General features: G+C 46.4%; 1 protein-coding gene across 12 annotated transcripts in view; it reads right to left on the bottom strand.

Annotated features, from left to right (window-relative positions):
• LOC119957306 (alpha-(1,6)-fucosyltransferase) overlaps positions 1 to 26,824 on the bottom strand; it is a 933,359-nt gene that overhangs the window by 284,140 nt on the left and 622,395 nt on the right. The window contains exon 1 of one of the 12 annotated variants that reach the window (XM_038785259.1): positions 9,108 to 9,222. The exons of the other annotated variants lie outside the window; for them this stretch is intronic. The gene's annotated coding sequence lies outside the window, so the exon portion shown is untranslated. Of the gene's footprint in view, positions 1 to 9,107; positions 9,223 to 26,824 lie in introns of those variants that run through there. 12 annotated transcript variants of the gene reach the window in all.

The following is a 26,824-nucleotide window of genomic DNA, read 5'->3' as shown; positions in this document are numbered from 1 at the left end:
TAACTTGAAGCATCTGTTGTGTATTTCTTTGTTGATAATGAAAAAGTTTTCCAAAAAAATGTTTTGTAAAGAAATAATTGGATAAGTTATTTGGGGATTAATTGACTCATATCATCCTACACAGGAGGCTTTTCTTCCCATTTTTACTGCAATGGCTCTTTGAAGGAAGTGCTCAATTTGATCTCATGTCTGGGCGGCACAGTGGTGCAGTGGTTAGCACTGCTACCTCACGAAGCCGAGGACCCGGGTTCGATGCCGGCACCGGGTCATTGTCTGTGTGGAGTTTACACAATCTGTGTCTGTGTGGGTCTCATCCCCACAACCCAAAGATGTGCAGGGTCGGTGGATTGGCCACACTAAATTGCCCCTTAATTGGAAAAATAAAAACAAATTAAAATTAATCCCAGACTTCACTTCCCCCGTAAGGCTAAAAATAAGTTTGTTTCCAGTACCTGTCCAATTACCTTTTGAAACGTCTGAGGAAATCTGATTCGATCAGGCAACACAGTCCTGACCTTAATAACTCTCATTTCCCCTCCAATTTGTGCACTTTTTCAAAAAGAAAGCCAAGTCCTCTGGTTGCTGATGTGCACGGTCTATCAAAACACTTCATTTAGTATTAGGTCCCGCTTTCACCTTAGCGAGGAGAACAGCTTCTTCAATCTTTCGCCATAACTAAACTCTCTCGTCCCCGATATCATCCTCATAAACCTCCTCAGTATGCTCTCCAGCATCTTGACATCCTTCCTAAAAGACACTGGTGCCCAGAATGGGACACAATTCCAGTTGAGTTGACATAGAGATTTGTGATGTTCAGCATGGCATAATTCAATGGCCTTTTTAAAGTATCCCATACAATTCCTTCACCATTTTGCCCTGCCACTTTCAAGGATATGTGATATGCAGCCACAAGTCCATCTATTCTTGCAGCCCTCTCAAAGTAGCAACCTTTTGATTATATGGCCTCTCCCTGTTGCTTTTGCAAAGTGCATCAATTTACACTTTTATCTGCATGAATTGCCATCTACCTATGCATTTGTCTATTCCAGCCATCTTTCCATACCTCCCTGAAGTATGGTTTGTCCTGCTATTCATTGTGCTTGGAGTTTGCGATCACCAGCAAACTAATGCCCTGATATAGAACTGCATACAGACTTTCCATGCATTTCTGTGCAGCATGTGCAGACTCCGCACAGACAGTGACCCAAGCCAGAAATCGAACCTGGGACCCTGACGCTGGGAAGCAACAGTGCTAACCACTGTGCTACCGTGCTGCCTCGTTCTGCCACGGGTCGAGAGCTTTAAAAGTATTTTAATGTGGAAAAACATCGAAAATAGAAGCAGGAGGACCGCTCCACCATTCATTATGATCATGGATAATTATCGAGTTCAATACCCTGATCAGTGCGAGGTGATTCACTTTTGTAGAAAAAATTTGAATGCGGATTACAGGGTCAACAGCAGGGTTCTGAGGAATGTGGAGGAACAGAGACATCTTGGGGTTCTTGTCCACAGATCACTGAAGGTTGCCACTCAAGTGGATAGAGCCGTGAAGAAGGCCTATAGTGTGTTAGCGTTTATTAACAGGGGACTTGAGTTTAAGAACCGCGGGGTTATGCTGCAACTATATATGACCCTGGTGAGACCACATTTGGAGTATTGTGTGCAGTTCTGGTCACCTCATTATAGGAAGGATGTGGAAGCATTGGAGATTTATGAGGATGCTGCCTGGTTTGCAGGATAAGTCTTATGAGGAAAGGTTGAGGAAGCTAGGGCTTTCCTCTTTAGAGCGGAGGAGGATGAGAGGCGACTTAATAGAGGTTTATAAGATGATGATGGAGATAGATAGAGTAGACGGTCAGAGACTATTTCCTCAGGTGAATGTAGCTGTTACAAGGGGGCATAACTATAACGTTCAGGGTGGGAGATGTAGGAGGGATATCCGAGGTAGGTTCTTTACTCAGAGAGTGGTTAGGGTGTGGAATGGACTGCCTGCTGTGATAGTGGAGTTGGACACTTTAGGAACTTTCAAGCGGTTATTGGATAGGCACATGGAGCTGACCAGAATGACAGGGAGTGGGATAGCTTGATCTTGGTTTTGGACAATGATTGACACAACATCGAGGGCCGAAGGGCCTGTTCTGTGCTGTACTGTTCTATGCCTGCAACAGTAGTGGACTCGCCAACACTAAACGCATTCAAATGGTCATTGGATAGGCATATGGACAATAAGGGAATAGTGTAGATGGGCTTTAGAGGGGTTTCACAGGTCAGCGCAACATCGAGGGCCGAAGGGCCTGCACTGCGCTGTAGTGTTCTATGTCCTATGTAATTTACAATAATCGGGAGTCTCAAACAGGTTGGAACCCTCTTCTGGAGATCCTGGACTAATGTGAGCAGGGAAATCAACAGCCTGGCTCTTCCAACTGATCAGATTAATGAATGCTTTCTGAAACATGCAAGGGTGTGAACTGGGGCATATAATTAGAATATTTAATTCAATGTAAACGCGTGAACAGAAAGTGAAATAAGATCAGAGAGAAAGAGTGAACAGAGAGAGAGAAAGAGAGGAAATTCAATGAGAAAGGAATTAAAAATGATATACTTTATTTCAATTAAAAAATTTTTTTAAGATCTCCAACAATCATTACAATCTGGAGTAATGGAACTGTACACTTGGGAAACTTAAGTTTCAATGTGAGAGTTTTTGTCTGACTGTAAAGGTATGTGCAATAAATGCTGGTCTAACCAGCGATGCCGACATCCCATAAATAAATAAAATGAAAATGAAAAATGAAATGAAAATGAAATGAAAATCGCTTATTGTCACGAGTAGGCTTCAATGAAGTTACTGTGAAAAGCCCCTAGTCGCCACATTCCGGCGCCTGTTGGGGGAGGCTGGTACGGGAAATAAAAGGAAAATTTATCATAGAATTTACAGTGCAGAAGGCCATTCGGACAATCTAGTCTGCATCGGTCCCTCGTGAAGAGCATGCTACTTAAGCCTACACCTCCACCCTATCCCCGTAACATAGTAACACCACCTAACCTTTTTGGACATGAGGACAATTTAGCATGGCCTAACCACCTAAACTGCACATCTTTGGATTGTGGCGGGAAACCGCAGCACTCGGAGGAAACCCACGCAGACACGGGGAGGAAGTGCAAATTTCACCCAGTCACTCAAGGCCGGAATTGAACCAGGGTCCTTGGCACTGTGATGCAGTAGTGCTAACCACTGAGCCACCCCATAGATTTATCTTGCAATGCGAGATCATCTTTGGACTGTGGGAGGAAACTGTAGCACCCGGAGGAAACCCATGCAGACACGGGCATGGGGAGAATGTGCGGACTCTGCACAGACAGTTACCCACTCTGGGAATGAAACCTGGGACCTTGTAACTGTGAAGTAACAGTGCTAACCACTGTGCTACCGTGCCACCCCACAGAGTTAAAGATTCACTTCCATTTGAACAGACAAGCCCTAACTTTGTTTGGATGTAGTTAGTAGCTAATCTAACTGGTTGGGGAAAGCAACTTCACTTGTTTCATTTGTTTGACCGCTGAGTACCAGTGGAGCAAACCACACAACTATTTCCTGGTTTCCACATTTCACAGCACAAGTTAATGATGGTTGAAGGCAGCCTTACCACAAAATCCTGATCTATGTTGCCAAGTTTGCTAACATTCACAAACTTCAAAATTGCATTACGTTATTTATGCACGGACAAGCAAAGCAATGGTCCCGATACCAAACGCTGGGAAACACGGCCTACATATTCCTCTCCAGTCAGTAACCACTATCCTCCACATCCCTTAGCCAACTGTATACCCAGATTATCACCATTCCTTTAATATCACATGCTTCTCCTTTCTAAATATGTCTGTTACGAGCTACTTGGTCAAATGCCTTTTGGAATTCACAGATACATTCATCATATTATCTTCACCAACCCTCTCTGTTACTTCAAATTAGGCTATTGAGACACAATTTGATGTTAACAAGTCTATGCTGGATTTATTAATTAATTGATGTTTCTACTGAATGAGAATTCATTTTGTCCTTGGTAATGGTCTCCGCTAAGCTTTCTCTCACTCATATTGGGCTGACTGGTCTGTTGTTACCCGGAGAGGACTGGAATATAGAAGTATGGAGGTTTTACTATTGCTGGACAGGGTCTTGACTGGAACACATCTGGAGTACTAGGTACAATTTTGGGCTCCTTATTTAAAAAAAGATATAGTTGCTTTAGAAGCATTTCAGAGAAGGTTCACTGCACTCATTTCTGGGATAAGGAGTTTGGCCTACGAAGAAAGGTTGGACAGGTTAGGCCTATGGAGAAAGGTTGGACAGGTTAGGCCAATGCCCATTGCTGTTTGGAAAACCGAGATGATTTGATTGAAAGATGGGAGATCCTGAGGGGACTTGATGATGTGGGTACCGAGGAAACACTTCCTCTTGTGGGGAAGATTAAAACCAGGGGACATAAGGGGTCTCTCCCTTTAAAGATAGAGATATGGAGAAGGCATTGCTGAGGCCTCAACTGGAGTACTGTGTACAGTTCTGGTCCCCTTACTTGAGGAGGGATGTAGCTATTTTGGAGGCAGTTCAGAGGAGGTTCACAAGATTATCTCTGGAGTCATCGGGTTTGTCTTATGGAGAGAGAACGAACAGTTTAGGCTTCTATTCTCTCATGTTTAGAAGAATGAGAGGAAATCTAATTGAGGTATATAATATGATAAAGGAGATTGACAAAGTAAACATGGAGCAGATGCTTCCTCTTGTGGGGCAATCTAGAACGAGAGGTCATAGTTTTAAGATAAGGGGTAGCAGATTTAAAACAGAGGTGCGGAGAAATTACTTCTCCCAAAGGGTCGTGAATCTGTGAAATTCACTATCCCAGAGTGCAGTGGATTCCGGGACATTGAGTAAATTTAAGGATGAGATAGACAGATTTTTAATTAGTAATGGGTTGAAGGGTAATGGTGAATGGGCAGGAAAGTGGAATTGAGACCGAGAGGAGATTGGCCATGATCGTATTGAATGGCGGAGCAGGCTCGAGGGGCTGAATTGGCAACTCCTGCGCCTAGTTCTTATGTTCTTCTCCCAAAAGTGTTCTTCGAGTGTGGAATTTTCTTCCCCAGAAAACAGTGGAGGTTGGATCATTGAATTTATTCAAGGTGGATTTAGACAGATTTTTAATACACAAGGGAGTCAAGGGTTATGGGGGGGGGAGGGGGGCTGGCAGAAAAGCGGAGCTGCAACCACAACTAGATCAACCATGATCTTATTGAATGGTTGAACAGGCTAAAAAGGCCGAATGGCCTACGTCTGCTCCCACTATCCGAACCTCCTCCCCACTTTCAAATTGTCGGGATTGGGGTAATAAAATCTTCAATCCTCCTGTTTTCTGGAGTCCCTTCCACATCCAAGGAGGATTAAAGGTTTATTCCAGAACTTGTGTTAAATAAGTCCCAAAGCTTCCAATATGGTGAGCAGGAATTTCACGTCAAGTGTCAGCAAGAAGAATACCTCCCACCATATTGGCAAAAAAGAATCAATGTTCAGGGTCTAGATCTGAATCAGGTGTTAAGACTTGTCGCAGATTTAAATAAAGGGTCAAGGGCAGCACGGTGGCACAGTGGTTAGCACTGCGGCCTCACGGCACCAAGATCCCAGGTTCGATCCCGGCTCTGGGTCACTGTCCGTGTGGAGTTTGCACATTCTCCCTGTGTTTGCGTGGGTTTCGCCCCCACAATCCAAAGGTGATGTGGAGATGCCGGCGTTGGACTGGGTTGGGCAGTAAGAAGTCTCACAACACCAGTTTACAGTCCAACAGGTTTGTTTCAAACACGAGCTTTCGGAGCACTGCTCCTTCCTCAGGTGAATGGAGAGGTATGTTCCAGAAACATATATATAGACAAATTGAAAGATGCCAGACAATGCTTAGAATGCGAGAATTTGCAGGTAATTAAGTCTTTACAGATCCAGAGATAGGGGTAACCCCAGGTTAAAGAGGTGTGAATTGTCTCAAGCCAGGACAGTTGGTAGGATTTTGCAAGCCCAGGCCAGATGGTGGGGGATGAATGTAATGCAACATGAATCCCAGGTCCCAGTTAAGGCCGCACTCATGTGTGTGGAACTTGGCTATAAGTTTCTGCTCGGTGATTCTGCGTTGTCGCGCGTCCTGAAGGCCGCCTTGGAGAACGTTTACCCGAGATCAGAGGCTGAATGCCCTTGACTGTTGAAGTGTTCCCCGACTGGAAGGGAACATTCCTGCCTGGTGATTGTCGCGCGATGTCCGTTCGTTCGTTGTCGCAGCGTCTGCATGGTCTCGCCAATGTACCACGCTTCGAGACATCCTTTCCTGTAGCGTATGAGGTAGACAACATTGGCCGAATCGCACGAGTATGTAGCGCGTACCTGGTGGGTGGTGTTCTCATGTGTCATGGTGGTATCCATATGAATGATCTGGCACGTCTTGCAGAGATTACCATGGCAGGGTTGTGTGGTGTCGTAGTTGCTGTTCTGAAGGCTGGGTAGTTTGCAGCAAACAATGGTTTGTTTGAGGTTACGCGGTTGTTTGAAGGCAAGTAGTGAGGGTGTGGGAATGACCTTAGCAAGATGTTCATCTTCATCGATGACGTGTTGAAGGCTGCGAAGATGATGTCTTAGTTTCTCCACTCCGAGAAAGTACTGGACGACGAAGGGCACTCTGTCAGTTGTGTCCCGTGTTTGTCTTCTGAGGAGGTCGGTGCGGTTTTTTGCTGTGGCGCGTTGGAACTGTCAATCGATGAGTCGAGCGCCATATCCCGTTCGTACGAGGGCATCTTTCAGCGTCTGTAGATGTCTGTTACGCTCCTCAAGGACGCGCGACAATGCAGAATTGCTGAGCAGAAACTTATAGCCAAGTTCCGCACACATGAGTGGGGCCTCAACCGGGACCTGGGATTCATGTCGCATTACATTCATCCCCCACCATCTGGCCTGGGCTTGCAAAATCCTACCAACTGTCCTGACTTGAGACAATTCACACCTCTTTAACCTGGGGTTACCCCTATCTCTGGATCTATAAAGACTTAATTACCTGCAAATGTTCGCATTCTAAGCATTGTCTTGCATCTTTGAATTTGTCTATATATATGTTTCTGGAACATACCTCTTCATTTACCTGAGGCAGGAGCAGTGCTCCGAAAGCTTGTGTTTGAAGAAAACCTGTTGGACTTTAACCTGGTGTTGTAAGACTTCTTACAATCCAAAGATGTGCAGGGTAGGTGGATTGGCCATGCTAAATTACACCTTAATTGGAAAAAATGAATCGGGCACACTAAATTTATTAAAAAAGGGCCTAACATCTGTATGATCCTAATTTCTATGTCATCCAGGACAAAGCAGCCACTTGACCGACAACTCATCCTTCACCTTTCAACATTCACTCCCTCCACCATCGACCAGCAATGACAGCAGTAAGTACCATATCCAAGAGCACTGCAGAAACTCACTCAGGCTCCTTTGACAGCACCTTCCAAACCCACGATCATGACCATCTAGAAGGACAAGGGCACAGATGCATGGGAATTCCATCACCTGGAAGTACCCCACTTAAACACACACCCTGACTTGGAACAATATCGCTGCTCCTTCACTGTCACCGGGTCAAAATTGTGGAACTACCTTCCTAACAGCACTGAGGGTGTACCTACACCATAACAACTGCGCTGGTTCAAGAAGGTGGCTCATTGTCACCTTTACAAGGGCATTTAGGGATGGGCAATAAACTCTGGCCTAAACAGCAATGCCCACACCCCGTGAAAATGGAATAAAATAATTTGTATGAAGCTCAGTAATACTGTATTGCCTAGGCTACTGCATTCGAGAAAGCGAGATCCACAAGTTAACAAATAGTTCTTTGAAAGGATCACTGTAACCAAAGCACCAGATAGAATCATCCCCCACCCTACATCCATGTTAAAATCAGAATTCATCACACACTCTCTGACTTAGACTTACTCTATGCTTAAAACTGAAAGGTCTCAGAGGAAGTGAGGATGGGAAATATTTAAAAACCCAACTAAAGTGGTGGAAAATCTACCTCAGATGCAATGTCAACTGTGTGTGAACTATTGATACATTCACATCTACCTCGGTATAAATAGGAGTCCGAGACACCGGACATGATCCACCTCTGTCCCTTGTCCCTAAACTCCATTCATTCAAAGTAATAAATCCATTATCTTAATTTTTAATATTTTTTCCAATTAAGAGGCAATGTAGTGTGGTCAATCCACCTATGCTGCTCATCTTTGTGTTGTGGGGATGAGACCCTCGCAGACACGGGGAGAATGTGCAAACTCCACACGGACTGTGACCCAGGGCTATCGAACCCGGGTCCTCAGTGCCGTGAGGCAGCAATAAATCCATTATCACTGAGATTTCAGTGCAATGCTGCTCAGGATGAATGTGGAAATCAGCAGGAAGCATTAAAAGAATGCTGACAGCAAAACCTGCAATGAATGAGCCAACGAATGTGAACCATTTCACTAACCACTACTTAGGAAACAACTTTAAAAATGGACTGAATTTGGTAACGTGCTGTTAAGCTGACTTTTACATACGCGCGGGGGGGGGGGGGGGGAGAACTGGCACTGTGCATGCCTTTTTACAAAATCATATCTTGTTCAGAACATTATTCTGCGACCAATAGTAATCATATTGCCCAGCAGACAGTTGTACAAAACACTCCTATTCACTGCCGAACAATTAATGAAATGGATCATTTTCTCTGATGGCTTAAACTCTCTGATCCACAATCGGTACCCTTGCAGTTTCCCTAGACATGTCTCACATTCAATTTTATTGGAAGTATTGGGACAAATGCTCTCTAACATTAATGACAACAGGCGAAGATTAAGCTAAGCATATAGGCCATCAATTTATATAAACTACCAGCAACAAGGACAGCATCCAATTTGGAAACACTGAACACTTTCTGAATTGCAAAATTCATCATCGTGAACTGTTTTGTATTTTGCAGCAAGTTAAATTGCCAACTGTAACTGGGTACCTCTGAAGCAGATCTATATCGAGGATCATTAAAAGAGTTTACCTTTTAGTTCCAGCTACTTCCCTGAGTTCTGCTCGCTGAAGCTGCCGGCTGCTTAAAGGAAGTGTGCTGTTGAGCACACCGGCGAGCATTTCTGCCACATCCTGTGCTGTTATATTCACTACACTGGTTACCACCTCTTTCGGAAATTCGGCAATTACACCACGTGTATCTATTCTCAGACATGCACCAGCCCTCTGAACTGCTCGAAAGAAGTGACAGCTCGTCTGAGCAAACTGTGCAGCTATTTCCTGCTTTATCGCTTTCCTCCTTGCAAACAAGTAGGATTGATTGCCAAATTTGTTCTTAAAACAAAAAAAAACAGAGCAGGGAATTTTTTTTTCATTCTGAATTAATTATTGTGGCTCATTTTGATTTCTGGGACAGAACCTTCCAATTGTCAGTGAGAAAATGACAGTGTAACACGGACTTAAAGATGAACAGAATGTAGTACACTGTGCCCTTTATGTAAATGTGTGACATAACCTGACTCTACACATTCACAGAGGAATTTCATTTACCCCAAATTCATCCAAAGCACTGTCATAACTGTTGTTAGGTTTTGGGGTTGAAGAAATTAATCCCCAGTATTCATGGAGGTTCACCAATGGCAACATATGGCATGAATTTTTGCTCGCCCGCGCACCAGCATCTGTGTGCATATTTTGGGCGTACATTCATGTCAAGAAGTTATTTCATGTGTTTACTCTGGAAAGTCTATTGCAGGTAACACTTGGCCTGTGTGCCTCTTTGACACAGGTTATAACAGACGTTATTTTGCGGACATGTTCAAATGACAGACATGAGGGGCAAGAATAACACGGCAGCAGGACAGTTGAGTTTGTGATCATTTGTGTCCCTTCTATTTTCCAAGGAACGGCAATCACCGTTGGATTGCCACTCTGCTCCGACGTTCCTACACCACGTCGGAGCTCCACATTTCTGGCCGGGTCGCTTCCCTTCCCCGCTTTTTCAGAAACACGGAGCGCAAATGGATGGAACTGCTTCCTTGTAGCACTAGATCACCAGAAGATAAGCCGCACCCCACTCTTTATGGCACTAGCTGCCGTCTTCTTTTATGTGTTCACTAATTCAGGGAGAGGTTTTGGGACATTTAATCAGCGTGTTAGTGAATGACCGCATGTGTGAACGGGAGAATGAAATGGATGAACATACAAGTGTGCAAGTTGGTAGCATGGCAGGTGGGTGAGTGGGCCAGGCGTAGTCAGGTCGGGAGGTTTTTTTTGGGTTGAATGCTAGTCAGGTTGGTTTGGGAGGGATGAGTCGGGAGATTGGGAGGAGCGAGTTGGGAGGTCGGGTGGAAAGTTGGGGTGGTCAAAAAGCAACCTGGGGCAGGATTCTCTTCCGCTTCCGCCATGGCGGCGGCAGAGGAGAAAGAGTGCCCCCACGGCACAGGCCCGCCCGCCGATCAGGGGGCCCCGATCGCAGGCCTGGCCACCGTGGGGGTACCCCTCGGGGTCTGATCGCCCCGCACCCCCCCAGGATCCCGGGGGCCCGGTCGCGCTGCTGATCCCGCCGCCACCAGAGGTGGTTCAAACCTCGGCAGCGGGAGAGGCCTTCCAGCGGCGGGACTTCGGCCCATCGCGGGCCGGAGAATCGCCGCAGGGGCCTCGCCGATCGGAGCGGACGTAACGCCGATCGCCGGGGCGTGATTCCCACCCCCCCCAATTCCCGGATGGCGGAGAATCTCTGCCATGGCGGGGGCGGGATTTCCGGCGGTCCCAGGCGATTCTCCGACCCTGCTGGGGGTCGGAGAATTTCGCCCCAGGTAAGTGAGTCAGAGCTGCCGATGCTAACTCGGAGTTGGAGACATGTTTTGAAGGATCCGAGGGAGCAGGCAATTTCCACCGAATCAGTGGGTCGGGAATTCCAAGGGTTCCCAAGGTGCACCTTGTCGGGGGAGGTCATCCAGTTTCTGATGATCCAGAGACTGGAAGCCCCAGATGAATAAGTCACCAAGCCAAACATTTACAAAAGGGCGAGTGATTTTCCATTTTTTTTTAATTTCTAACGTAGAGCAGCGTTTTTTGCACAGTGAGATTTTAAAAAATGCTTTTGTCATTTCACTTCCCGAGAAGCAATGAGCACAAAAGGCTTTAATCATAAGAAACAAAAGAAGTTCTGCTGCACAGTACAATCAGCAGAAACACCCATTTATCCACTGGTTTAGTAACAAGGTGCACTACAACCATCGGCAATTGTCAGAAACTTGTGGAAGGAGTTCCGCTCGCCAGTGCAGGAAGACTCGATCCCCAAAGGTAACCCCCAGACTCCTCCAATAGCCCAACTTACCTGTTGGGGATCTTTGAGCCCCCGTACCCCATCTCATAAAGGAAGAACATCCTTAGGTCCAATCCTTGGCATGGGTAAATTGCCACCTGCCATCAAGGCTGGCACCTGATGGCACTGCAATCAAGTGGCAGAGCCAGGGTGCCAGCTGGTAGTGCCAATGTGCCTGTATGGCATCAGCAGTGCCAAGGGGCCACGCTGCCCAGAGCCTGACCACCCGACTGCCTGAGAGACCCCCCTCCCCCACCCAAGTGCCGTTCTGCCTGTCCCTGATGTGGAGACAGGGACCAAACGGCGCCAGGCAGGGGTCTCCTCGACGAGGGGATGCAATCCCAGGCACTGGTTAGATCCGGCGAGTACATATTCAAGTCTGCCTGACCGCACTTGGGCGTCACCATGGCGCAGTGGTTAGCACTGTTGCTTCACAGCACCAGGGTCCCTGGTTCGATGCCCAGCATCGGTCACTGTCTGTGTGGAGTCTGAACATTCTCTCCGTGTCTGCGTGGGTTTCCTCCCACAAGTCCCGAAAGGCGTGCTTATTAGGTGAATTGACATTCTGAATTCTTCCTCTGTGTACCCGAACAGGCGCCGTATTGTGGCGACTGGGGGATTTTCACAGTAATTTCATTGCAGTGTTAATGTAAGCCTACTGGTGACAATACTAATAATAAAGATTATATGCAAAGATAGGTGCTACCCTTTGTGGACAGAATCCAGATCGCAATGTCTCATGAGATCCCATTAGATCTCGCGTGGCGTAGCGAGTTGGGTAAATCTCGCATCGCGTCCAGAGTCAGGCAGGAGCGGCCGCTAGATTTCACCCAGTGTCTACTTTAAATAAAACGTTACTGGCAAATTTTAACAAGGGAAGGCACTTTAAAGTTGCATTACAAAGTGTTGGCTCTCCCTCATTCTGAAATTATAAATACATGATGAAAGATCTCCTTTTATTCGTTGACGAGAGCACTTTCACAGATGAATGGCATCTGTCCACGACAGGATGTATCTGGGCTGGTGGCGGCCTCTACCCAACAGCTGCCAAGAATCTTCAGCTGTACAATACAATGTTTGACTGTTATCGACATGGCTTGGGCTTCTGTTCTAACCCCTGTGAAGAGCACGGGGGAATGTCAGTTGATGGCCCCATGGGATTTGTGCAGTACCAGTTCCCACATTGAGCAGGTGGAGGCTTGTCCAAGAGGGACCTGTTAGCGGAACTTTAAATACAGTAATTCCGACCCGGACCGGCGTTTCCGATGCTCCCGGGATGGAATGACAGCGTTGTTCCCCGCGGCTGCAGTTCCTTTTCCATTCTAGAATAAACTTTTGGTTTGTTTAGCCTGCCCTCCGCTGGAGTTATGACATTGGCAACAAAGAGCAAGAACACGATTCCAAACAGCCTTTAAAGTAAAGAAAACAGCTCTCTGCTAAGGAAACAAACCAGACCCTGAAATGCCCTTTCTTGGTAAATCCGAACTGTATGACTTGAACGGAGAAGACTGAACCCAGTATGTCGAGCGCATGCGCTGTTTGTTTCACACATTGAAAGAGATGAGTGACAGCTTGTGGTCCCCCCCGATGTTAAGCTTCATAAAAAACTTATCTTACCCAGCAGCCTCGACGAGCTCATAGACCTAGTCACTATGATCCAAAGCCATCAATCACCCTCCATAATGCTGTTTTAATACGACCAGGAAAACCCAAAGGGATCCCGTCACAGAATTCCTTGGTAGGTTGCAGAAATTGGCGGAGTACTGCGGATACCGCCCGAGATGTTACGCGATAGATTGGTATGTGGAATTAACAATGCCACAACTCGAAAGAAATTACTGGCAGAGCCCAATCTAGACCTGAAAGAGACCATCGAGATAGTCTTTACCCTGGAGAACACGGAAAAAAATAAATAAATAATTGTTTATTGTCACAAGTAGGCTTCAATGAAGCTTCTGTGACAAGCCCCTTGTGAAAAGGGGGCTCAGGAACTTCAAGCGACACAGGACAGTCGTGTCCTCAGGTTCGGGGGAGGGACCCCGCATCAAGAAGCCTGTGTTTCAGATGAAGGCACCCATGTGCATGAGCTATTATTGACAAACATCCCGTAGGGATGACCTGGCGGTCTAAAACCATGACAACCCTGGGTGTACCTGGGAAACAAGTCCTTTAGAAATGTAGCTGTCAGCATCTGGATTTTGCGAGTGTTGCAGAAGGGCACAACCTTGGCAAGGCTGTTGGAATTGGCAACATACATACCACCCAGACAAGAAGCCAGGTCTACCTCGTAGGTATGCCAGCCTCCGGATAAGGAGACGATGCAGTTGAATCGCATTGTCACGACCAAGGCCACTCCTATAAGGATGAGGCTATTCGGAAATGGTCATTCCTTTGAGATGGAGGTAGGAAACGGGGCGGCTGTCTCCGTCATTGGTGACAAACATTCAATCACTTCCGAACAGTTTTCCTACCCATATGCTAACGGATAGAAGAGTCAGACTAGTCATGTATATGGGGGAGTCTTTGCAAATTATGGTTACCACCAAGACCCCAGTAGGCTACAGACAACAGTCGTCCCGACTTTCACTTATAGTCGTATGAGGATCAGGACTAAGTCTCATGGGCAGGGGTTTGCGCCAGCGATTCAAATGAACTGGCTGGGAATTTTTAAATTGGCGATTGGAAGAGTATATGAGATTATCAGTAAATATTAACACACATAAGGGTCTGTACGGGTAGACCCACCTGCCCTTTGGAGTTTTGTCGGCATGTGCCACATTTCAGCATGTTATGGAGAATATCCACCAGGGACTATCCAAGATGGTAGATGATGTATTGATTACAGGCGCCACAGAACAGGAGTACCTAGTGAACCTGGAGGAGGTTTTGAGGTGGCTTTCAACTGAGGCGCACACCTCAAAAGAGAAAAATGCGTATTCCAAGCGAGCGAGGTGATTTACCTTGGGTACCGGGTGGGCAGGAAAGGATTACACCCTGTGGAACACAAAGTCAAGGCCATTAAGGAGGCGCCATCGAAATATGACAGCTAACTCCTTCCTAGGGCTGATAAACAATGGGAAATTCATCTCAAACCTGGCCTCTCTGCTGTCACCCTTATATCTGCTGCTAAAAAAAACCCAGAAGTGGTAGTGGAGGCACCACAAGATGAGGCCTGCCAAGGAAGTAAATAGTAACTATTATCATCAAATATACCAGCCCATTATGATTCCAAGAAAGCGCTTATGCTGACATGCTATGGCTCTCTTTATGGGGTGGGAGCACCCCTTTCGCAACATTCATAGAACTACAGAATCCCTACAGTACAGAAGGAAGCCATTCAGCCCATTAGGTCTGTGCCGACCCTTCGAAAGCTGACCCGACCTAGGCCCAATCACTGCTCTAGCCCTATATCCCAATCCAACCATTGGACACTAATGGGCAATTTAGCATGGTCAATCCACCTAACCTGCACAACATCTTTGGACTGTGGGAGGAAACCGGAGCACCCGGAGGAAACCCATACAGACACGGGGAGAAAGTACTGTCAGGCCAGGGGCGGGACCCTATCCATAATTGAGGGCACCAGTACCAGGAGAAACTAAGAAGCTCCTTATGTGCAAAATTGCACACCTGAAAGTATCTGAACACATTCCCTCTCAGAGCTAGAACTTCTGGACTGGCAAGAAACATATCCTTAAACCTCACCAATCTCTCCCATGCCCTGAACGTTGAATCTAAAGTAGAAGGCTCAAACCTATGGTTCCTACAAATTGTCGCCAACAGCGACATAGAGCTTAATTTAAAAATCTACCTAAATTGATTCAAAATCCTCAAAGAGGCTATTACCACTGGGATCGATGAAATCCTAGTGAACAGGAGAGCGGAGCCATACCAGGGCCCATCAGAATCGATCCTATGCGCAAAGCCTTCTCAATCCACCACCATATAGAGTCTGGATCTTTAAACCACCCTTGCACCTTCTCAATGTTTGCCACTCAGTAATAACAGAGAAGACTAGGCAGCACCAACCCCCGCGATTGTCTATTCCTTTGCAGAAAAGACCTGTGAATCCAAGAGGTTACCTGCCCAAACAAAAGTAGATAGTAACTTATTGATCCTACCAAAGAAGACCTTAGAGAAAAATACTGGGAGACACCGGGACAGAAACAAAAATCTTGGTAGAATATTCATCTTCACCGTCTGTACTCTTCCCACTAAGGTCAGAGGAAAGGTATCCCACCTCTTCAAATCAGCCTTCACACTATTCACCAGACTGGCCAAGTTAAGTTCATGGAGCGAGGCCCAATCATGGGTGATCCAAATTCCCAGATACTGGAAACTAGTACTGGTCGGATGAAATGGTCGCCTCCCCAGATGCGCTCCCCTCCCTCGGGGGTTCACCAGATAAAATTCACTCTTGTACATCTGACATTTTGTAATAGTGACAGACCACATGCCTTTGTTGGGCCTTTTCATAGAGTATAGGGAAATCTGTCCTATCGCTTTGGCCAAGATCCAACATTGGGCCTTGCTACTGGCAACCTACAAATACTCACCTCAAGGACCACCCTGGGATGTGAATAGCCAATGCAGACGCCTCGAGTCGTCACCCACTGCCCACAAGCCTGGCCCTTCTGCCAACATTAGAAGAGGTCACCATGACCTTGAATTTTCAAGACACCTTGCCAGTATCTGCAAAATAGATTAAGGCTTGGACACAGAAGACCAAATTAAGATGCATGATCCTTAATGGCTGGAACTGAGGACACCTCTCTGATGACATGGAGCCCAACCTCACAAAAAAAGAGATCCGAATGTCGATTTTGGTATTATCCTGAGGGGATCCCAGGTAGTCCTCCCCCGCCCAGGTTAGTGCCCCGTCCTAGTGGAACTGCACAATGGTCACCATGAAGTTTCCAAAATGAAGATGCTCGTGAGAAGCTAAGTCTGGTTGCCTGGGCTCGACTCGAATATTGACGACATGGGTCAAGCAATGCACGTTCTGCCAAGAGAACCACAAGATCTCTGCTTCTGCCTCTTGACACCCATGAGAGTGGCCAGAAGACCATGGGTACAGTTAAACGTAGATTTTGCTGGTTCATTTTTACGTTCTATGTTCCTAATCATGAGAGATGCCCATAAATGGATGGGTTTCTTTCTGCCCCCTATCATCTCTGCACCCTGGGCCCCATCGGTGCCCAGCAATGTGGGGTCCCTGACCCTGGCGTCCTTCCCTGCTGCCAGGGATTCTGTCGGCTGGTGCTGCGCATGCCAGTGGCACATTCCATGGCACCTGTCCGGCGATCCGGTAGGGGCTACAGATGGTTTGGGCCTTATCCCTGTAACCTAACCTGCACATCCCTGGACACGAAGAAGAAATTTATCATGGCCAATCCACCTAACCTGCACATCTTTGTACAGTGGGAGGAAACCGAAGCATTCAAAGAAAGTCCATGCAGACCCGGGGAGAATGTGCAAACTCCACACAGACAAAGCCGGAATCGAACCCGGATCTCTGGCACTGTGAGGCAGCAATGTTAACCACTGTGCCAATGCGCCACCAAGTGGCATTTCAGAGGGCCAAGGAATTATGACATTTGGTGGGGCCTGTAACTGGAGGAGCGAACAACATTAGCTAGTATTTTAAGACAGCTTTAACTGAATCTAATGATAGTCAAATAGATCAGTATTGTTCATACTCAAAAACTATCAAACTAACCCAAATATATCTATGCATTCTCTAATTAATTTGCATTATATTCTCATGGATGGATTATTCTTATCTCCTGTCTGTTATGTAGCCAAAATCCCTTCACTGGCTTTTTAGGACTAGGCAGCTGATTAATATATTCGGCAAACCTTTTTAATTGGCACATAGCTGTGGGTCTGGAGTCAAATCCATGAGTCTTGCAACAAATAAAGTAAGGATGGCAGATTTCCCTCCCTGAAGGACATTAGCGAGCCAAATTAATTTGACAATGGCCTCTTGGTCACCATCACGGCACGGTAGCATTGTGGATAGCCCAATTGCTTCACAGCTCCAGGGTCCCAGGTTTGACTCCGGCTTGGGTCACTGTCTGTGCAGAGTCTGCACATCCTCCCCGTGTGTGCGTGGGTTTCCTCCGGGTGCTCCGGTTTCCTCCCACAGTCCAAAGATGTGCAGGTTAGGTGGATTGGCCATGATAAATTGCCCTTTGTGTCCAAAATTGCCCTGTGTGTTGGGTGGGGTTACTGGGTTATGGGGATAGGGTGGAGGTGTTGACCTTGGGTAGGGTGCTCTTTCCAAGAGCCGGTGCAGAATCGATGGGCCGAATGGCCTCCTTCTGTACTGTAAATTCTATCTATCTATCACTGAGACTAGCTTTTGAAGCCCAGATTAATAATTGAATTTAAATTCCATTTGCTGTCTAAGATTTGAACCCTTGAACCCAGAGCACTAGCCTGGGCCTCTGGATTAATAGTCCAGTGGCAAAACCACTAGGCCACCGTCTCCTCTGAGAAAAGAGTATGTTAGTGAACGTGACATTCACTCACTCCCTCCATCGCAGTTCAAATTCATTCTCCCCAAAATCCCAAGCGAGCAGCAAATGTAACTGTTTCATTTTAATGGCAGTAGTAGAATGGTCAGGTTCCTGATGTTTCTCCTCATCTCCAGCGAGTCTGTCATTACTGTTGCCTCCACATGGTTGAGTGGCTCGTGTGCTTGCTGGATGGTATCAGACAAAAGTCTAATTCGAGTTCAGCTTTCATTACTTTAGCTTCGCCTCAGGTGGCCAATGACCCAAATCAACCTTGGCGAGCCAGTCCAAGGAGGTTAAGGTAAGACCTGGATTAGCATTCCGCTTCCAGGCAGCTAAATTTTATCCTCAATACAAGTCAAACCAATCTTTGATTTCAAACAGCAATTTTCCTGTCTTGGATTAAATGTCGCCTATGCTAGGTAACTTTATATAGCTCTTAGGAGCAAATCACTCAGTTTCTTTGATATGTTCAGAGCTGTTTTTAACTGTGAACAATCCCTAGGTTTTATAAGATTTATAGTTTGGTGAATTATAGAATCCCTACAGTGCAGAAGGTGGCTATTTGGCCCATCAAAGTGGGACCGACTCGGAGAGTGTACCCTAGCCAGGCCTCCACCCCATCCCCTGAGAAGGAAATCTGCCATCCTTATCTGGTCTGGCCTACAGGTGACTCCAGATTGATAAGTGCAGCCATCTCAGATGGCCACCTGCAAAGGACCGTGGGAATTATGGCCAACCCAGGACTCAGATAGTCTCAAATACACTTGTGTGTGTATTTGCAACCCAGATAGCTAGACGGATCGAAAACCCCGCTCATTGCATTCTAATGGCCCATTTCCCCAGAACAAAAGAACTGTGCTCAGGTGACCGATACTGATACAGACTAATCGGCGGCACTCCCTTTACTCAGGGAGCCCAAACAGCCAAGGTCAATGACCGCTAAGGACACACCCAGCCATCAAGGCACCCTGCCCTTTATTGGCCGAAATCGAAGGCAGTGATCGAAGCCTATCGAATTATTGGGTCCAAGTTAAGGATCGCCCCAAAGAGTGGAAATCCCAGAGGGATAAGAAGAGACACAGCGATGTGCTCGGTCTCTCTTGGATCCGGCCTATGCCAATCCAAGTGCCGCATAACAACCAGACAGACAAGTTCAAGACCAACGATTGCTACCAGACGGTTGAACCCAGCAGAAACAGAGCCATTTCTTCCACCCAGCCACGCAAGATACGGCCAAAGTCCTTGTCCATCTGCATAGAACCGGTTGCCCTGAAGTTAAGTATAGGTTATTGTAGTTGTTAGGTGTAGTTTAACTTGTAGTGTTTTGTGTTGCATGTCGAAGTAATCCTTGTGTGTAAATAAACCATCTTTGACTCACTGGTTGTGTGTTCCTTTGATCGATATCCGGTAAAGCCTTGTGGTGGTATCATTTGATACCTGGTGACTCTAAAGGGCATCATTATTAATTGGCAACATTATTGGCGACTCTGGTGGGATATAACATCATATCATAAAGAGCAACAACAGCAATGTGGTTGACTCTTACCTGCCTGCTGAAATGGCAAAGCAAGCCGCAATTTCCAAGGGACAAATCGGGTTCGGCAACAAATGCTGGCCTCGCCAGCAACGTCCACGTCCCATGAAAGAATGATCTCCCCACTATTGTGGCTTCTCTCTTCACCCTTCCCCTCTCAAACCTGGTATCCAGCCCCTCAGCTTTAGATCAATGGAACAACAACCAACGTTTTTTATGGGGGGGGGGGGGGGGGGGGGGGAGGAGGGGGGGGAGAGAAAGAGGGGTATGGGTATACGGCACCTAGTAAAATCTAGCCTGATGAGTTCAAATCTTGCCAAGATAGATATGAACTTAAATTCAGCAAAATTGGTAAGCTGGAACTAGAAAAGTGACATTGAGTGCTGAAAAACTATTGTTAAAAACATAAGCCGACTGCCAGTGGCAGAATGTACAAAGAACAAACAAAGAAAAGTACAGCACAGGAACAGGCCCTTCGCCTCTCCAAACCTGCTCCCACCATGCTGCCCATCTAAACTAAAATCTTCTACACTTCCGGGGTCCATATCCCTCTATTCCCATCCTATTCATGTATTTGTCAAGATGCCCCTTAAACGTCACTATCGTCCCTGCTTCCACCACCTCCTCCAGCAGCGAGTTCCAGGCACCCACTACCCTCTGTGTAAAAAACTTACCTCGTGCATCTCCTCTAAACCTTCCCCCTCGCACCTTAAACCTATGCCCCCTTGTAATTGACCCCACTACCCTGGGAAAAAGTTTCTGACTATCCACTCTGTCTATGCCCCTCATAATTTTGTAGACCTCTTATCAGGTCGCCCCTCAACCTTCTTTGTTCCAGTGAGAACAAACCAAGTTTATTCAACCTCTCCATGCCAGGCAACATCGTGGTAAATCTCTTCTGCACCCTCTCTAATGCCTCCACATCCTTCTGGTAGTGTGGCGACCAGAATTGAACACTATACTCCAAGTGTGGCCTAACTAAGCTTCTATGCAGCTGCAACATGACTTGCCAATGTAGGAGGAAGTCTCATGCTAGGCGGCTCCTGCTCGATGCTTGATTCTTGAGAATTTAATGCCCAGTCCCAGGGACAATTTTTCATCAAGTATGTGCATGGAGACATAAGGAAGGAGGGGGTTGTCCTAAAACCAAAATAAAGCAGCCGTGAAGAAAGGGCGAGTGACGGTTCGCTGTCGAGCGAAAGGGTCAGCTTGGTAACTGGAAAGGCGGCGGAGGCTGGGTTGCTGGGTGGGGCCGCATTGTTCACAGCAGAAAAGATGACCGCGGAGATGGTTTTGGGATTTACAAAACAGTTTGCCAAGCAGATGGAGGTGATGAGCAAAGAGGTGATGGTGGCATTGAAGGTGCTGGTAGAGGAGGCGATTGCCCCAGTGAAGGCAGTGGTGTCCAGGTGCGGGAGCAGGGTGAGAAGCTTAAGGGGGTGGAGAAACCCTTGTCGCAACACAGCAATTAGTTCACCTCAATGGGTGAGGAACTGCGGAGAGTGGTAGAGGCCAACAAAGGTCTGTAAGCAAAAGTGGAGGACCTGGAAAACAGATCTAGGCGGCAAAATCTGAGGATCGTGGGCCTTCCTGAAGGAGTGGAGGGCCCGAGGATGACTGAGTACTTTGCCAAGATGTTGGCAGAGCTGTTGGAGGAGGGGGAAGGTCCCTCATAGTACGAACTGGATCGGGCTCATCGTTCATTGAGGCCTAAACCAAAGGCGAATGAGCTGCCAAAAGTGGTGATTAGTTGTTTCCATAGGTACCACGTGAAAGAGAAGGTCCTGTGTTCGGCAACGGGAGGTGCAGTTGGCTGGAGTTGGTAAACGTATATATCAGGATTTAACTGTGGAGTTGGCGAGGAGGCGAGTGGCCTTTGGCCGAGTGAAGTCGGCACTGTATAATAGCGGAGTGCAGTTCGGCGTAGTGTACCCAGCTAAGTTGAGGGTGACCTACAACTCAAAAGACTTTTACTTCGAGATGGTGGAACGGTGGAGGCGTTTGTGAGAAGGCAGAAGGACCGGGCAGAAGTGAGAAATGGGACTGAGGTTTGGTCTTGGACTGAGGGTAGGGGGGGATGGAAGATTGTGTATAGTTTTATTTTGTATTTCATGTTATATGTGTTAAATGGGTGAAGTTGCCTATTTGGATAAGAGGTGGGGCTTCTTTTTTTTTTGCAATGTTGGTTTTCTGGGGTTTGTGTGTTTGCACTGGGTTAGTTTGTTAGAAGGGGATTTCTTTGTTTTCCTGGAATTGGGTAGAGGAGAGGGGACTGGAGCGGAGTGGGGCCTGGGCAGTGGCCTCCAGACTAGCAAGCCTAAACTGGCTCATGAACGGGAGTGAGGTGGGGGAGGGACTGTGGCCTTTGGAACCTGGTCGAACAGGTTTTGATGGGCCTAGTAGGTGTGAAAAGTGGGGGAAGAGGACAGATACTGGGTGAGGTGTTTTTGAGAGGGAGTGGATGAGGGGATTCTGGGGATGGGGGGGTTCGATGGTAACAATTGGATGGGGTGGGTCAAGCCCAGTGGGCAGGGCCCAGAGTTATGATGATGGGAGATAGGGGGGAGAGGGGTTGAGAGATCCACGGTCAGGATAGTTATGTGGAACGCCAGTGAATAGGTCAATGGTCTTTGTGCACCTAATAAGCTTGAAGGCTGATGTTGTCATGCTACAGGAGACTCATCTGCAGGTGAAAAACCAGGTGAGGCTCAGGAAGGGCTGAGTGAGCCAAGTATTTCATTCAGGGTTCGACAGCAGGATGTGGCGAATAGCAGGTTTGGTTGGTAAGAGAGTGATGGTTTCACATGGAGAAGGTGATGGCTGTGCAGACATGCGACAATAACAGGGACGTTGGAGGGGAGGCTGGTGACACTGGCAAGTGTGTATGGTCCAAACTTGGATGATGCAGGATTTGTGAGGAAGGTGTTTGGGGCCATTCCAGACCTGGATGTACACGAGCTGATAGTGGGAGGGGATTGGAATTTGGTACAAGTGCCAAGGATGGATAGGTCATAGCCACGCTTGCTCACCCATTCGAGGAGGGGGTGGTGTGAAGGCACTGACTGGGCGTATGAGGGAAATAGGAGGTATAGACCCATGGAGGTTCTTGCACCTGAGGGAAGGGAATATTCAAGGATAGAATTTTTGTAGTAGGGAAGGCATTGCTGGCGGGGTTAGGGGATCAGAGTATTCAGCGGCTGCAATCTCTGTTCACTAATTGACTGTTAATTTTTTTTTACCTGGAATGTATAGGTGGATGTTATGGTCTGTATATTGAGGAGGGTGCTGTTTTTGTTTGGGGGAATTGTTATTGTATTTGTTTTTGTTTGTTTTTTCTTTTGTTGCTTATTTGATGAAAATGTTGAAAACGAGGAGAATAAAAGGTTTTTCAAAAAATTGGTAAAAACATAACTGGTCCACAGGTGCCCTGCAAAACCCAGCATCTCTACAAGGTCTGAGCTGCAGATCTAATGCTAAGTAACAAAGGTAATTATGAATGCCCCTTGGCCAACTGGAGATAGAAGATAAATGGTATTCGCTGGTAACAGCCATCTCATTGGAACCAACCGTTTTTTTCCCAGTAGCAACCTGGAGTGGACGGAATTTGGAGGATAATTGAAAGAGGATAAATGATGTGTAAATTTCTCCCCAAGATGCCATGTCTCGCCACAGGTGGGGTGAATACCATGTGGCATGCAACTGTATTATCCTGCAGAATGGAAGACTTGTATAGCTGCCCATCTGTTCCCAAGCAGTTAATTAGATTGTCATACCACAACTGTAAGAACATTTTTATGAGAACACTCACGTCTTTTGTTTTCAAGGCGTTAAGCATCCCAATGAGGTGTGTCCACAACGTGGCCCAACAGGTTTGACTATCAGCCTGTAAATCCTTCCAATACTCCTGATGGCAAGTGGTGAGGGCTGGTCAACCACTCTGTGGTAGGCAACAGCAAAACCACGGCAGTACTTTGCCAAGCTTCATTGTGGGACAATCTAATGGAAGGCCATGATTGCCACGTGTAGGGCATAGGACATGCATAGGGCACGGTACCTCAAGGAAGAGGAATCATTTGAATGATTGGACAGAGATTCATCTTATTGCGTGCGCACAATAGTTCTGACCGCCTCCTGGTTAAGTGACTTTTTGCCACTTGATTCTTCTGAAGCAAAAATTAAATGACGGGAAAACACTAGCAACCTTGCAGCAACGACCGGCAGATCCTAAAGCTGGTACTCTTACATTCAATCTTGTACATTGGATTTTAAAGTGCAACTGCGACGCCGCCATGGCATTTCAAACTCAGCTGGTAAAGAAGCTTTAGCCTGCAGTTGTGTGCATAATAAGGTAGCCAGGCCATTAGATTTAATTAGTTTCAAACAACTGTCAATCAAAATCCCAATTACCCAAATGAAGAAGGTCATTCAATTACCTTACAAAAATATTTATTCAGCATAAAATACACAGTATGGAGCCCTTAACTGGCAATTCATTAGGAAATAGTGGCAGCTAGCAGGGAAGATAATTTTCTGACGCCAGAATCCTCCTCAAAGACCATTCTTGCAGAGAAAATGAGGATTATTTCATAGCGTTAAAGATTTGCATAGTTCCACTAGGCTGCGTCAAGTGTCCTGACACATTGTGGATAAGTTAAAATGTATAATGCAAAATACGGTTTATAATTTATATAACACAATATATATATTATAAAATTCATATTTTAGACAACATTTAAATATATATATGATTTTAAAAAACAAATCAACCATAATGAAATCCTTCTAAATCTGCGATTAGCGGACTTAATGTTTCAAAAGGCATCCATCCATCCATCCTATTTAATATAAGTGGAAATGAGAATAGAGGCAGGTTGGCAGCGTGTGGAGCAAGTGAGGTAAACAGTTTAAATTCAGGCAGTGTTGGAACTTCATCATAATTTATCCTGACCTCTATAATTTACAGCACTGCATCAAACTGTGCCACTGAATTCCCAGAGCTTTTTGTTTCAGTCACAGTACAAAAAGATGATACTTTGCCTTGCCTCAACAATTTATCATACCGGTACCACTGATTGACATTTTGATTATATCTACCGAGCTTCCGTTTATAAATAATACACCATTGCGAATCATAGACTAACACTACTATACAAATCCTGGCACAAAGTGCAACCAAAGATGTTTACCAAATCCAGGTTACCTCCCGGAAACCCCAAAATCAAGAGGCAGAGGACCTATAAATGGTACTGCAGTTTCACATGTCTGACTTCTTATGATTCTGCACTTGCTCCATTGTTGCGAACACAAAAAATCCTTTTAATTTACTTGACATCTTACCATGTATTATAAGTATTTCCCAACAGTCGATCACTTTTGAAATGGTAGAGGCAGTTGTTCTGTGGACAACTGCAGCAACTGTTCTGCACTCAAGCATTCCAGGCAGGAATATGGTGGCTGACCAGCTAATCTGCTCTTGAGAAAGGCCTCAGACTTGAAGTGTTAACTCTTGTTTTTTCTCTCCACAGGTTGCAGCTGACTTGCTCGCCATCGCCAGAATTCTCTGCTTGTATTTCTGAACTTTGCAGCTACTATTTGAGGGAATAATGAGAGGGCAGTGCAAAAGGCTGAGTGTTAGCTGAGTGGAGAAGAAATAAGAATTGACAATGAGGGCTTATCTAGTTAATCACACCAGCTTTTTAAAGTGGTTCACAACTATTACTATTGGCCATTGAATTAACCACAGCCCCATTAGGTATTTGGCAATAACGGCCACTTGATCCAAAAAAAAAGAGTTTACAAGTTGTAAAGATCTTGAAAATTAGCAATCCTAGTTGAAGATGTAGAGGCGAGTAAAACCTCAAAATATCTCCCCTAACCCTCCAAAAACAGGTTAAATATGAAAGAATAACTGTTGTAGCATGGTCCCTTTAAGGGCATTCCTTCATGGTTCATGTGATGGGTTCCGGGCCTTTCGTGCTAGAGTGCGCAAACCCCGACCAATGATAGACCTGCACAAGTCCCAGGGAGTAGGGTTCTTGCCAGAGTGAACACGGGAGACAGAGTGTTAACACCTGTATAGAGAATCTGTGCTCCTTCACAAGTTATCCTTGTTAGTTACCAATAAACACTTCACTCTTCATTACTATCATCCACCTATTATTGCCTTGAGCCACCACAGTAGTGATCTAGCCTTCCAGAAAATGTTCTGCCCTTTTGAATCTTCTTTGACCCTTCCCTATCCCATTAATGGAAGCAACCTGTCCATCTTCCATGGAGTGTGGAAGATGCATGTGGTGGGGGGCATGAAGAAGTAAGCACATCTTTCTCTTTTTTTTTCAAGAAAATATTTTATCGAAGCATTTGTAATTTTCACAGTTTAACATATTGACATTTCTGAAACAACCGTGCGGGTCGACACACACAAAACCCCCTAGAAGAACAACAAACAGTAAACTCCGTCCCCCACTTCTCCCACCCTGCCCCCAATTACCCGTATACTAAGTTCCCTGTCCTTATCTAACATCGCCATGCCTCCTGTTTTCCTCCCACCCCCTTTTCCCTTTCCCCCTTACTGCTGACGTTCCATTTTCCTTGAAGAAATCGATGAATGGCTGCCAATTCTGGGTGAATCCCTGTCTTGATCCTCTCAGAGCGAACTTGATTTTCTTCAGACTGAGAAACCCTACCATATCATTGACCCACACTCCTGACTTCTGGGGCTCCGAGTCCCTCCATCCCAGCATGATCCGTCTCCGGGCCACCAAAGCACACCTTCCTCATTGCATGATTGTAGAATGTCATGACAACTCACCCTTTATGTTCCTTAACTTTACCAACAATGTGGTTTTTGTTGCCAATATTAATATATATTTCCAAATGGCGATTCACCAGAAACGTTTCAAAGTATGGTTTTGGGCATGTTTGCTAGCGTTTTGCGACGGTTGCAATGCGAAGATGGAGACCGCTATTCAACGGCACCCAGTCATTTTATTGGATCCTCGGGGAGTTTCTCCCTGGTAGAGACCTGGGGCTGGATTATCCACTCCCCGATGCCGAAATCGCGTTCAGCGATGGGGCGGAGAATCTGTTTTGGCGCCGAAATCGGGAGCAGCACCGGTTTTTAAATTCTCCGCCCCCAAAGATTGGCGTGCAGGTCGAGTGCACCACGCCAAGTATCCACTGCCTCAAGCCATTGCCTGAGGCCCGCCCGACGATGCTCTGTCCCCGACTGGCCAAATTCCCGACGGCGTCGGACTCGTGTGGTCTCACCGTCCGGGATACTGCAGACTCAGTCTGGTGCCGCCACAGTTAGGGGAGGGCCGATTGGTGGGTGGAGGGGGCTTCATTCGGGGATTGGGGTAATG

The sequence above is a fragment of the Scyliorhinus canicula genome, chromosome 2 (genome assembly GCF_902713615.1).
Source record: "Scyliorhinus canicula chromosome 2, sScyCan1.1, whole genome shotgun sequence".
In the NCBI taxonomy this organism is placed as follows: domain Eukaryota; kingdom Metazoa; phylum Chordata; class Chondrichthyes; order Carcharhiniformes; family Scyliorhinidae; genus Scyliorhinus; species Scyliorhinus canicula.
The sequence above is the reverse complement of the archived record's forward strand: the minus strand, read 5'-3'. Positions and strand labels throughout refer to the sequence as shown.